Raw genomic sequence first — 12,544 nt, forward strand, 5'->3', positions numbered from 1 at the left:
TCAATTCGGAGCAATCCTGGGGCTGAGCCAGCTGGAAGCAATAAACATAGCTTCTCTTCAGAAGATTAACTCACTCTGAGCATCAGGAAGCCACGGGGCAGCTTCCTGATGCCCAAACAATGTGCTGGGAGACTTAATGCCTCCAAAAGGTGGCAAATTCTTCCCTTCTTACATATTCAACAGGACAGCCATATCCCTCCAACTAAAGCAATGCCCCCTCCCAGTCAAAGTGGTAAACCTCAGTTACCTGCAGTATTTCCAGGGAAGGGTGTCTGATGAATGGAATTATCTGGGGGGGAAATACCAGCACCAAGCCCCTGGGAGTCCCAACTGCCCCAGTCACTGGATTAGGGAACAATGGGACTGGAACCATTCTACAGAAGAGAGAGCTAAAGAGATTATGGGAAAGTGGATGGAGCTAGAAAAGGAGAAAATGTGAATGTGATGGACAGTATTCTGAACCATGACACACCACTGGAATCAACCTCCTCCTTATAGGATTAGGGTCCTGTATAGGCTCTGCTAGTAATTCATTCTGTGGTAGACTTCAGTTTCTTCCTTCAGAAAACAATTGGCTTGGATTAGGTCTGACTACATCACTCCCCAGTTCAGTAATTTCCATTATTTTATAGAGTCAAATACAAATGCCTTTGTTTTTTTTCATATAGAGCCCTCTATAATTCCAGCCTATCTTTTCAGACTTATACATTAATCCCCTCCAGTCAAAGAATTGGATTTTAGGCTACTTCTTGTTCACTTCAGGAAGACTTGACCTTGAGACTTCCTCCTCCTCCTCCTCCTCCTCCTCCTCCTTCTTTTTCTTCTCTCTCTCTCTCTCTCTCTCTCTCTCTCCCCCTCCCTCTTTCTTTTCTTTATCCCTCCTTTCCTCTTCCTTCATTCCTTCCTTTCTCCCTTTTTCTCTCTCTCTTTTCCCCTTACTTTCTCCTTTCTTTTCTTCTTCCTTCCATCTTTCTTTTTTCCTTCCTCCCTCCCTTCCTCCCTCCCTCCCTCCCTCCCTTCCTTCCTTCCTTCCTTCCTTCCTTCCTTCCTTCCTTCCTTCCTTCCTTCCTTCCTTCCTTCCTTCCTTCCTTCCTACCTACCTTCTTTTCTCCCTCTATCTTTCCCTCCCCCTCTCTTTGTCTCTCCTCTCTCTTCATCCCTTTTTTCCTCCCTCCCTTCCATTTCCTCCCTCCCTCCCTTCCTCCCTTCCTTCCTACCTCGATTTCTTTCTTGCTTGTGTCCTTCCTTCCTTCCTTTGTCTCTTTCTTTCGTTTTCTTTCTCACAGCATCTTAGCTCTACCCTCTGTGTCTTTTCACAGACTGACTCATGTGCCTGGAAAGACTCCCTCTTCAGCTCTTCCCCTTACAATTTCTAATTTCATTCAAAGCTCTGCATAAGAGATATCTCTTTAATAAGGCATTTTTCTAGATTCCTCCCTTACCTCCCCCCAGCTACTACTGCCTCCTTAACACATTACCTGGTATTTGGGGGGGGCATATTCTTATTTTGTATATTCATATATATTTTGCATATTTATTGTCTCCCCCATGAGGTCCTTTGGACATGAGGATTCTAATTTTGGTCATTGTGTCTCCAGGGTCTTACATAGTGCTTGGTATATGTTAGATACTATATTCCCTTTTGTGTGAGTACTTGGTTGATTGGTTTCTTCCATCTCTGATAGTCCACATTTCATAGTCTAAGGTCTCTACTGGTTCCATCATTCTTGATTCTAATCCACTGATCTTGGCTTCTTTTCTAGTAAGTGCTTTCTTCTTCTACAAAAGAATGGATAGAGAAAAACAAAGATCTAGTTTGCTGATGGCTGAGGTTAATTGATTTCTATTTAAGCAAGACTGGACCTCATGGAGGGGCAATCCATTGCTCTACCTACAGATCTGTGGCTGTTCTAAAAATACATTTTTTTATTGGTGAAAGGAAATGCAAAAAGAAGATTCTGTGTCACCCATGCCCATCTTGTAGTGTGAGGCGGTGCTTGCCGCAAGAGGTTGCCATGGCAACCCCAAGTGGGTCTGCTTGTAAAGAGATGGAACCGTCCGTGATCACAGACCTTTGTGTGGCTGCCAGGTGCCCCTGTGTGGCTCACATCCCCTCCACGTGCCAACCCCCAGGGGGCCACAACTTCTCCTCCACTTCCCTCCTCTGCCATTGATATTCATCTTTTATAGTTACAAAGAACTGGGCACATGTTATCTCATTTAATCCTCACCCCAAAACCCAGTGAGGTAGGCAGAGCTAGCATCCTCCTCATTTTATAACTAGCTACAGAATAATAATAGCTCTCTTTTTATATTACGATTTAAGATTTGCAAAGCGATTTTAAAAATTAACATTTGATCCAGTGCTCTAGCTACTTCATCTCCTAACTGCCTTTCCCCTTCCCCTTTTCTCTCCTTTCTTTTCCCCTCTCCTCTCTTCTTCTTCCCTTCCCCCTTTCCCCCTCCCTTTTCCCTTTCTCTCTTCCCTCCTCCCTTTCCTTGTCTCTTCCCTTTTTTCTCCCTCGATATATAAAGTGTGTATATATATATATATATATATTCATACATGTATGTGTATGCACACATCTAAGTAGACATTAAAAGCCTTACTATGTGTTAAATGATGAGGATATAAATAAAAGCAAAAAAAAAAAAGACAGTCCCTGCCCTCAAAGATCTTACATTTTAATGGGGGAAAGGTGACATGAAAGATATATTTCCTAATAGATAAGAGGGATGGTGCTTGTTGTCTCCTAACTGCAGGGTTCTCATGGTCCTATCACAGAGGCGTTGCTGAGCAGAGAGAAGACAGCTGATATATCAAAGTCAAGTCTGGAGAAGTCTGGAGATAGGAAGAGTGGCTGCTGGGGGTCATGGGGTTCTCTCCTCCTTCCCATTCTTGGGCAAGCACAGCTTCCTTGGTGGGTGTGAGTATGTATGCATGTGGGAGTGTGTGTGTGTGTGTGTGTGTGTGTGTGTTTGTTTCTATAAACCTGGGTATAAATGGGTGGGTGAGTGTGTCCCTAAATGATTCTGACTTTGTATATGTTGGTATGTGAAAGATAAATACCTAGATTAGATAAATGAGACACAGTCTAGTGTAGGGGAGCCTGAGTTGGTCTCAGAAATAGGAAAGTCTGGTTTAGGTCTCTGATTCATAGAGCCTGTGTCCCTCAGAGTCCCCCCAGGCACCCCTCTCACTCTGTAAATCACAGAGCATGGGCTTCCCTCCAAATCACCGGATCATAGATCAGCTCAGAGACCACGGGCTCAAACACCCTCATTTCACAGATGAGGAAACTGAGACCCAGAGGCATTCAGACTTGCCCAAAGTCACTCAAGTAGAGTGCGAAGAGGCAGAACTCTGGGTTCCAGAGTCCCAGATCTTGAACTATGAAATGATGTCTGGTCCAAAATAAGGATGGGAATGTATATTTGGTTGTATGGATGTCCATGCGTGTGTGTGAGTATGAATGTGTGTGATGGGGTATATATGCATTGTGTAAATGAGCATATTTCTGTGTTCATACATGTGAACATGTCATGTATTTATGCAAATGAGTGTGTATGAGTGTAGGTATGCATGGATGTGGTCAATTAGTGTAGTAATGAGTGGGCACATGTGTGTAAGTGTGCATTGACCTGAGTGTGCATATGTAGGTGGGCAGTGTGTGGGTGAATATGTTGTGTGAGTCTGTATATAAAAGTGTCAGCGTGCATATAGTATGTTAGTGTGTCCATATGCAGTAAATGACTATCATAGTGCATTGTATGGGTGTGTAAATGAGCCTGTGTCTGGATGAATGTGTGAGGGGTGTATATGTATGTGTGTGTGTGTGTGTGTGTGTGTGTGTGTGCATGCTTATGTAGAAATGTATCTGAGTGTCTGCCTGGGTAGATGTAGGTGTGAAAACATGTAGAAATTTGTGTCTATGTGCATGAGGGTCTGTGGTAGAGAACACAGGGCTTGGAATCAGAAAGATCTGAGTTCAAATTTGACCTCAGAGACTAACTGTGTGACCCTGAGCACATCACTTGACCTCTGTCTGCCTCAGTTTCCCTAACTGTATAATGGAGATAATAATATCAACATCTATCTCCCAGGGTTATTATGAGGATCAAATAAGATAACATTTGTAAAGTCAGTGCCTGGCCCAGAGTAGGCATTTAATAAATGTATGTTCCCTTCTCCCCTTGTTTGTATGTGAATGAACATATGTGTGAGTCAGAATGAGTGGTCCTAATGATATCAAAGCCAACATTTCCAATTTAAGTTGGCTCAGTAATATGCTCTGTGACTTTGGACAGTAAAATAAACTCCTACAATTCTCCCTGTCAAGATTAAATGAAAATAATAGTAATAACAGCAACCACAATTATAGCTAACCCTTGGGTAGGGCTTTCCATATAGTATCCCTTTTGATTTTCACAGTGACCCTGGGAGGTAGAAACTATTATTATTGCCCTTTTGACAGGTGGAGAAACTGAGGCTAGGAACGATGACTTGTTGAGAGGTCTTCCTGGGTCCCAGCCCAGCTCTCTGACCTTTGTGGTATGTTACCTTTCACAGCATGGATGCATGTCTAGCTAAAGCCCTGCTCTTTTATTGGAAGTGATCTGGGGGATGTATGGACCCAAGACTACAACCCTGATCCAACCAAGAAGGAAGAAAATGGGATGAGAGAATGAATGACTATGACTAAGTCAATGATTTGATTGTTTCTGATGATGATCCCAAGGCTTTCCAGCAGGAGAGGTCCCATGGACCTCTAGAGGGCTAGAACATGGCCTTAAAGGAGGGAGATGGCTTTGTGCAGAAAATCTTTTGTGGAGGCTGAAGGGGGACCACAAGAGCAGGAGAGGAGCTCACTCCAATCACCATCTGGTAGCTTCCTATTTTAGTTAATTATTTCTACTAACTAGGTGCTAATTTCTTCTATTTTTAGGCTATTACAGGGTTACACGTGCTGTCAGTGCCCTCCAGATTTAAAATCCTGGGGCAAAGCCCTAATCACCCAACCTTGGTTATGACTTTGTCCATAGGCTTCTGGACACTCGTCTTGGGAAATCTGTTGGTTAGGTCTCCTATTCAAATTCCCACCAGAGTAGCATCTATTATGCTAAATTGATGACAAGAGCTTTAGGGGTGGGGGCCAAAGTTCTGAAAGCATCATTTTAATTCCTGGAGATCTCCTTCCTGTTGATCCTTTTGCTGACTGAGGAGTAGGCAATGAATGAATGAATGAATGAATGAATGAATGAATGAAAAATCATTTATTAAGTATTTACAATATATTAAGCACTGAGCTAAATGCTGGAGATAGAGATATAAAAATAAAGTCATTTCTTGCTCTCATAAGCTTTAGGTCTAATGAGGGAGACAATAAACAAAGGAGAGGGATAGCCAGGGAGAAGTAACTGGTTTAGAAAAATCACAGGAGCGGTGAGTACAATACTGGGGAGTAGATTGACTCTAGGTGATACAGTAAATAGAGCCCTGGGCTTGAAATCAGAAAGACTCAACTTCCTGAGTTGAAATCTGGCCTCAGATTCTTCTTAGTTGTGTGTCCTTGGGCAACTGTCTGGACCCTGTTTGCCTCAGTTTCCTCATCTGTGAAATGAACTGGAGAAGGAAATGGCAAACCACTCCAGTACTTTTACCAAGAAAATTCCAAATGGGGTCATGAAGACCTGATACAGACTGAAATGATTGTACAACAATAAAATTGACTCACCCCATCCAGGAATAATGGCAAGATTAATTTGACCATGCTTCATGGTTCCTGAATGAGGGCTAAGGGGAAAAAAAAGTATAAAAACAGGACATCTGGTGAGATTTTGCAAAAGATGGCTAGCAACCTCAGTGTGAAAAGGACCAGTTAGCTGACCAAAGACCTGGGCTATAGTCTCTACTCTATTGCTAACTCTGATCAATCAATCAAAATTATTTATTGAGTGTCCACCATGGGTAGGGCATTGTAATCTACTCTCAGACCACTTCTGGAATCTGTGGCAGACTATAAAGTGTTCATTGGTTGAAGGAATTGGGGATGTTTAGCATAAGGAAAACAAGATTTTTAGGGACAATTTTTAGTGGAAAAGACTTTGGAGTATTTGAAGGGCTATCAAATGGGAGAGAGACTGGATAAATTCTGATAGGCCAGAAAAAGATAAAAGTCAGAGCAGAGAGTGAATATTTCAGAGATTGTGGCTCATGGTAAGGGAAAAAATCTTCACGATTAATTGATGCTATCCCAAAATGGAATGAGTAGCCTTAGAAGGTAATGTCTCCTTTTGATGAGTAATCATCGTCAGGCACTTGCACGTGCTGGGGGATTTTATGGGTGTGGATTGAGCAAAGGGGCAGCATAGTATGGGGAGGGAGGGAGAGAGAGAGAGAGAGAGAGAGAGAGAGAGAGAGAGAGAGAGAGAGAGTTCTTTGGAGTTAATCTGACAGGGGTTCAAATTTCAAATTTCACCTCTGATACAGACTGTGTCACCCAGGACAAGTCAGACCTGCTGTGCTTTCAAACAATTTCCTAGGATGGTGGTTCCTAACATAATTTTTTTTGCCCTGTGAACCACTTTATTTTTTTTAGGTTTTTGCAAGGCAAATGGAGTTAAGTGGCTTGCCCAAGGCCACACAGCTAGGTCATTATTAAGTATCTGAGGTTACATTTGAACTCAGGTACTCCTGACTCCAGGCCCATGCTCTATCCACTGCACCACTCAGCCACCCCTGTGAACCACTTTCAACAATTACCCCTCAAAAGTGTTGTGAATCCCTATAGCATTGAAATTTAATATTCAAGTTGTTGAATCTTTGGGAGCCCTCACTGCCCCACATTGATGAAATGACAGTGCAGAACAAAAAAGAAAATGGACAAGACCTCTGAGGTTATGCTCAACTCTGAAATTCTGTGAGTCTGTGAAAATATTACTTTATTTTCACTATCCTCTGGTTAAGATTGAGCATTTGCTTCGATTATTTTAGAAATATTCTCTGAAAAGAGGTGTTAGATCACTTCACTACCTGTGAGTGTATCACCTCCTAATTGCAAGCCAGCCCTCTTCACTAGACTGTTGTGAGGCTTAAGCATGAAGATAAACCAAAAAGTTCTTAGAAAAGTACAAAATTTGAGGCCTTCCCAAGAGCTTTGTATGAGTGAACAGCCATGGAGGCTCACACTCCATAGCAAAGTTGTTTGGCCAGGCTTCTGGTGCTGCTCTGGCCAAAATAAAATTCAGAAACTGGTTGCCAGTCTGGTGATGCACCTCCTAGAGCAGTCTAATACTGGGCACCTGTTCTAAGGTTTTTTTTAGCTTGGCAGGACCTGCTGAAATTTAATCTCTGTTGGGGAGCTTTCAAGGTCCCAGGGCACCTTCAAGATACATCGAGGCATTGGAGGACCTTAGTGGAGGGAAAATGGAGGTAAGACACTGAGTCATGAAGAGACCTGGGCTCTCTGGTACTTGTTAGCTAGGGTCACCCAATTAACTTGCTCATCTTCACCCACCTTCACTTTCATCTTCTGTAAAATGAGGTTAATAATATCTGTACATCATGGGGGTATTATGAAGATAGAGTAAGATGATGTAGAAAAAATATTTTGCAAATCTAACAGGATAATTTGCATACCAGCTATCATTAAAAAGACTCTTAGGTATTATGATGAATAGAGGCTAGATTTAGACTAGCCCTACATAAATATTGCCTATATTATTATGGTCATTTGTTAGAAAAATAGGACAAATTGTATTCCTCTTCCTTCTTCTCTTTTTTCCTCCTCTTCCTCCTCTTTCTCTTCCACCCAGAGGCTTATTTCTAAATCTGACCTGAGCAAAGTAGGCCTATTCTCAGTGTGTACCCATTTCTACCACCTCCCTGAGATTAGGGTTGCCTGATGGGACTGCCCCTGCTTTGATGAACTATTTGTCCTCTGTGGGCCTCTCCCTGAATGAATTTTTTCCAGGTGCCAAAATTCCTTATTATAGTTTTGGTGCCAAAGGCAGACATGGCAAACTTCCCAGTTTCACTGCCCAAGGGCTGGCCTTGCCTGATGACTCTGGGGCTTCCAAGGTGAAAGGCCCAACCAGCTGACTATGCGTCTGCAGACTTGTAGTCACCAAGACCCATGGGGGAAGGTCTGGACTAGACTGGATGGGCAGATGGAAAGACATCTTCCACCACTACAGCTTGCCACCAATTGTCAGGGAAAATGGAGGTGCCATGTGAACATAACTAGAAAAGAGAGGTTGGCCAACTGGGTGGGTGTGGGTATGGTGTAGATTTCCAGTAAGAGTGGGGTGATCAGAACACTAAAATTGACAGTGCATGTGAAGTAAGGGGGTACAGGGAAGAAGAACAAATTTTGGGGGTGTGTTGAGAATTTGCAAAAGCTTGAGGTGAGAGGGGCCCTCAACTATTGGCTTTATTCCATTCCATCTACATTTTGTGATTTGTAAAGAGGTTCTATACAATGTCCCCTCTAGCTTAGAGAGCACATGGCTTTAGGGGAGAATAGAAGACGACTAGAAAACACCCTCCCTCAAGGCAATAAGTGGACCCTCTGTTGATTAACAAGATCTTGGGGGAAGGGGGCTGAATGGTGAGATTTTGTGCAACCCTGGAGTATTGGAATCATCAACCCTGATCCCCCCCCCCCCCCACACACACACACTTCCAAGTCTGGAAATGACCCACACTTGCTTTCCTCTGAATTACTCATTTTTGTCTTGTTAACCTTAGTGCCTAGCAATATGTTTGACACTGTGCTGTTGACTAATTTTCTGTTTACTGATCTATTGTCCCTTTCTTCCCAAGAAGTCTGGCTTGCTACTCTATAGTTCCAGTCCAGAACTCCTTTTGCACCCTCTGGTCCAAACTTTACGGGCTCTGATGTCTTCAAATGCCTCACTTTTGAACTGGATCTTCTCGTCTTTCAAAGACAGTGTATTACAGCAAGAAAAAATAATAAATAAAACTCAGTGACTCTGGGGATCAAATCTTGGATCTGTTATTTGCTCTCTGTGTGACTTGGACAAATCACTTAGCCTCTCTGGGTTTCAGTTTCTTCATCTGTAAAATGAAGGAGTTGGGTTGGTCGACATTTAAAGGCCTTCTGACACTAAATCTCATAAAATGTGAATTCTTTGGCAGTAATACTGTGATAATTGATTAAGGAATCATGGAATCTTGGAGTCTGGAAGGGGCCAAATCCCAGAAAGGAGGCTCTCTAGTCCTTCCTAGCATTGTTGGATATCTCTTACGGTCACCAAGTTCTTTCCTCTATTGACCTCGTATTTGCCTTTCTATAACTTTCACTTGTGGCATCTGGGATCACTCAAAACAACTACTTTCCCATCCCTATAACTGCCCTCCAAATAACCACAGAGGGTGTTTCACCTTCGGGGATTCTCCTGTCCAGATGAAACATCCTTGCTATCTTCGACTATTGCTTATTTGATATAGCTTTCAATCTCTTTTCCCCATCCTACTGACTCAACTTGATTTGCTCCAATTTGTCAATGTCCCCTTACAAATATGACAACTAGGAGCAGACATAGCTCTCTCTACAGGGTCCAGCCAGGACAAGATCATTACTTCTTGGGAATGACTAGTGCACTTTCATTCCTCTGTGAATACTATACTCTGTGTGATGCATGCAGAAATTACTTAAGGGGCCATATCTAGTATTTAGAGGTAACCTTTGTGGGCTTACAAAGTGTCTACTCCACATTTCTTTTTGCTCCATGGTCCTTCCTTTAAATTGAAAGACCTGGAGAACTTCAGCCAAGGGAATAAATGACCAAAGGATATTGGGTCTTTGATAAATCCTTTGAACATCCATTGACCTAAGACCAAAAGGGAAGATGCTAAACAGTGTATAGACTCTGAGCCTCCCTGACGTTAGAAAGTGGGAGAATAGATAGCATCAAGACTACTAGGAAGGGAGTGAGCTTCTCACCTTGTTCCTCTTCTCTGAAGCTCACAGACTAAACCAATGAGACTGGAGGTCACTGAGGATCAGAAGACTAAGAACTCTAAGGGGGTCTTAGAACACAATTATCTATCAATAAGCAGGCATTTTTGACAGGACAGACTGCAGAACTTAATAAATGGAGAGCCAGGAAAGACCTGGGTTCAAATCTATCTCTAATACAGTCTAATTCTGTGACTTCAGGGAAGTTAGCAGTCCCAGCCACCCTTTTAGGCCTCTGCAGCTCAGCTGAGAAGGTGCTCCTTGATCTACATTGAAAGGGGGTTTGGTCCTCCCATGGGTGAAATTGCAGATCCAGTCCTGAACCAGGGTCTTATGCCAAGAATTGGGGAGACAGGCAAAAATGTTCTCATTCTATTGAGGGTGGGTAGGGTTAGGGAAGACAACATGGACTCAAATAAGTATATATAGAAAAAGGGACAGTTAGAGAGGAATGAAAAAAAATAGCAGCTGGGGACCAGGAAGGGCCTCATGTCAAAGATAACTTTGCTGGAAACTAGAGATTCTAATAGACCAAATCAATCCACAAGGAGGACAATGTGATCAGAAAGGGAAGATGAGGTTCATGTGTGAAGAATGGCAAGAATACCACTCTCATCTTGTCTAATTCTTTCCTTTTACAGATGGGGAGATAGAGGCAGAGAAGAGAGAAAGACAGAGGAGAGGGAAAGAGATGGGAGGGGAGAGAGACACACACACAGAGAAAGAGAGACAGAGACAGAGACAGATCAGAAACAGAAAGAGATGGAGATAGAGACAGAGACAAGGTCAAAGACAGAGAGATTCAGAGACTCACCAAAAAGTCATATAGTTAAGGATTTAGCCAAGCTGTGGTTCAAATCCCAACCACAGATCCCATATTCTTCTCGTGGTACTAGGCTACCTTCCTCCTTGGAGAGGCATCTCAGCTTCCTTGATTGAATCTAACATCTCACTATCCCAGAGAACAATGTGGAGATAGTCACCAACCATTTTTCCTTGGAGTCACCAGAGACTCTAACCAGATGTCTGGACCTCTCTGGACCTGGAAGTTTCTCTGGAACTGTTCCTTCAAAATCACCCCCTTTTCCCCACCATACTGTTTCTGCCCCACTGTGATTGGCCAGTCTGGGTGAAGAGGTCTTGGTCTGGGTCTTCTATGGGTTGAGGTTGCCTTCCTGTCCCAATAAATCTAAGCTCCTTTGATCATTTATTCCCCTGACTAAGATCAGTGAGTGGCTTTCCAGGTCTTTCATTTCTTCCTATCTTTCATTAAGTTTCATAAACAAAACTCTGAATTGGGACCCTGGAGGCCTGCATTCTCATTTGGCTCTGACACTGACTTTGGAAAAGACATTTCCCTTTTTGTTGGCTGTTTCCTTATATGTAAAACTTAACCTCAAGGTCACACCTTTAACTAGAAAATTCTGTAGTTCTGTGACTGCATAGGACAGGATTTCTGGTTAATCAGTTTACCTATCTTGGGCTCACATTTTCTCTTCTCTTGGAATAGGCTAATGATAACCCAGCCTCTAATTTCCACTTAGGGAAACTGTAAACCTTCCCTAATGAGTTTCAGGAGCATCTTTAAAAACAAAACCAACTTCAAGGTGTTATGTCACTCCAAGGTGTGCCTGCATCTCAGCCTGCCTCCCTTCCTCCCTTCAGCCTTCTCTTCCCACTTTCCTCTTTACCTTTTTCCTTCTGACTTCTTTCTCTCTCTCTCTCTCTCTCTCTCTCTCTCTCTCTCTCTCTCTCTCTCTCTCTCTCTCTCTCTCTCTCTCTCTCTCTTTCTCCCAAGCTGGTAAAGGGAAAGATTATCCATGTAGGCAGGGACATCTCTCTCCCCCCATTACCACCCTCTTCAGCATCCTTCTCCCCTATGGGAGGTAGACAGGCCCAGGACCCTGCCATGAGGAGGATGCTTGGTATAGATGCAGGCAAGAATCCAGACAAAGGATCTAGGGAGCCAGCTTTCTTGGCCCAGTTCTTTCACCAGTTAGGATTTTGTGTTCTGCCTTCACTCTTGGAGCTTCAATTTCTTCCTCCATGTAAACTATATCTCAGATAATCATATGAGTCCCAAGGGTACTGAGGCTCCCTGAAGACCCTTTGATCTTCTGTAGTAAAGCAAGGGATTCTATTTTCTGGTAGAATTTCAATCCCAATTACTATTTTCCTGTATCAATTCAGAAGTGATATAAGAGAAAATCAGTGCAGAGAAAGAGAATTGGCATTGGGAGACTTTGGGTGAAAGGCTGCCTTTTGACATTTAATCACTTTGTGGTGAGTTCTTTTAGCTTCTCTGAGGTTTGGTGTTCTCATCTGTAAAATGGGTATGATGCATGTGCCACTTCTTTGAGCAAAGCACTTTGTAAAACTCAATGCACTACAGAAATGTGAGTTATTATTCCCAGGTGAATAGGGGTGCTGACATATGGGGGACAGGAATCTGAAGAAGAGAGCTAAGTTCAAAGGGAGTCCAAAATATGAAAGAGGGATGAGAGTCACTTAAGTTTGCTTCTCATTCTTTCAGAAAGCATCATTTCTTTGGTTAGAAATGT

General features: G+C 42.9%; 1 long non-coding RNA gene across 3 annotated transcripts in view; it reads left to right on the forward strand.

The window, feature by feature from the left end:
- The window catches only part of LOC141496215 (uncharacterized), a 33,908-nt gene extending 24,787 nt beyond the window's left edge, over positions 1-9,121 (forward strand). Inside the window, exons 2-4 of one of the 3 annotated variants that reach the window (XR_012470981.1) lie at positions 2,764-2,921; positions 4,476-7,432; positions 8,825-9,121. This is a non-coding gene — a long non-coding RNA (uncharacterized LOC141496215). Of the gene's footprint in view, positions 1-2,763; positions 2,922-4,475 lie in introns of all 3 variants that reach the window. The other 2 variants (XR_012470982.1, XR_012470980.1) reach the window with 2 other exon arrangements.
- Positions 9,122-12,544: the final 3,423 nt, after the last annotated feature.

Source organism: Macrotis lagotis, chromosome 8 (assembly GCF_037893015.1).
Source record: "Macrotis lagotis isolate mMagLag1 chromosome 8, bilby.v1.9.chrom.fasta, whole genome shotgun sequence".
NCBI classification, from domain to species: Eukaryota; Metazoa; Chordata; class Mammalia; order Peramelemorphia; family Peramelidae; genus Macrotis; species Macrotis lagotis.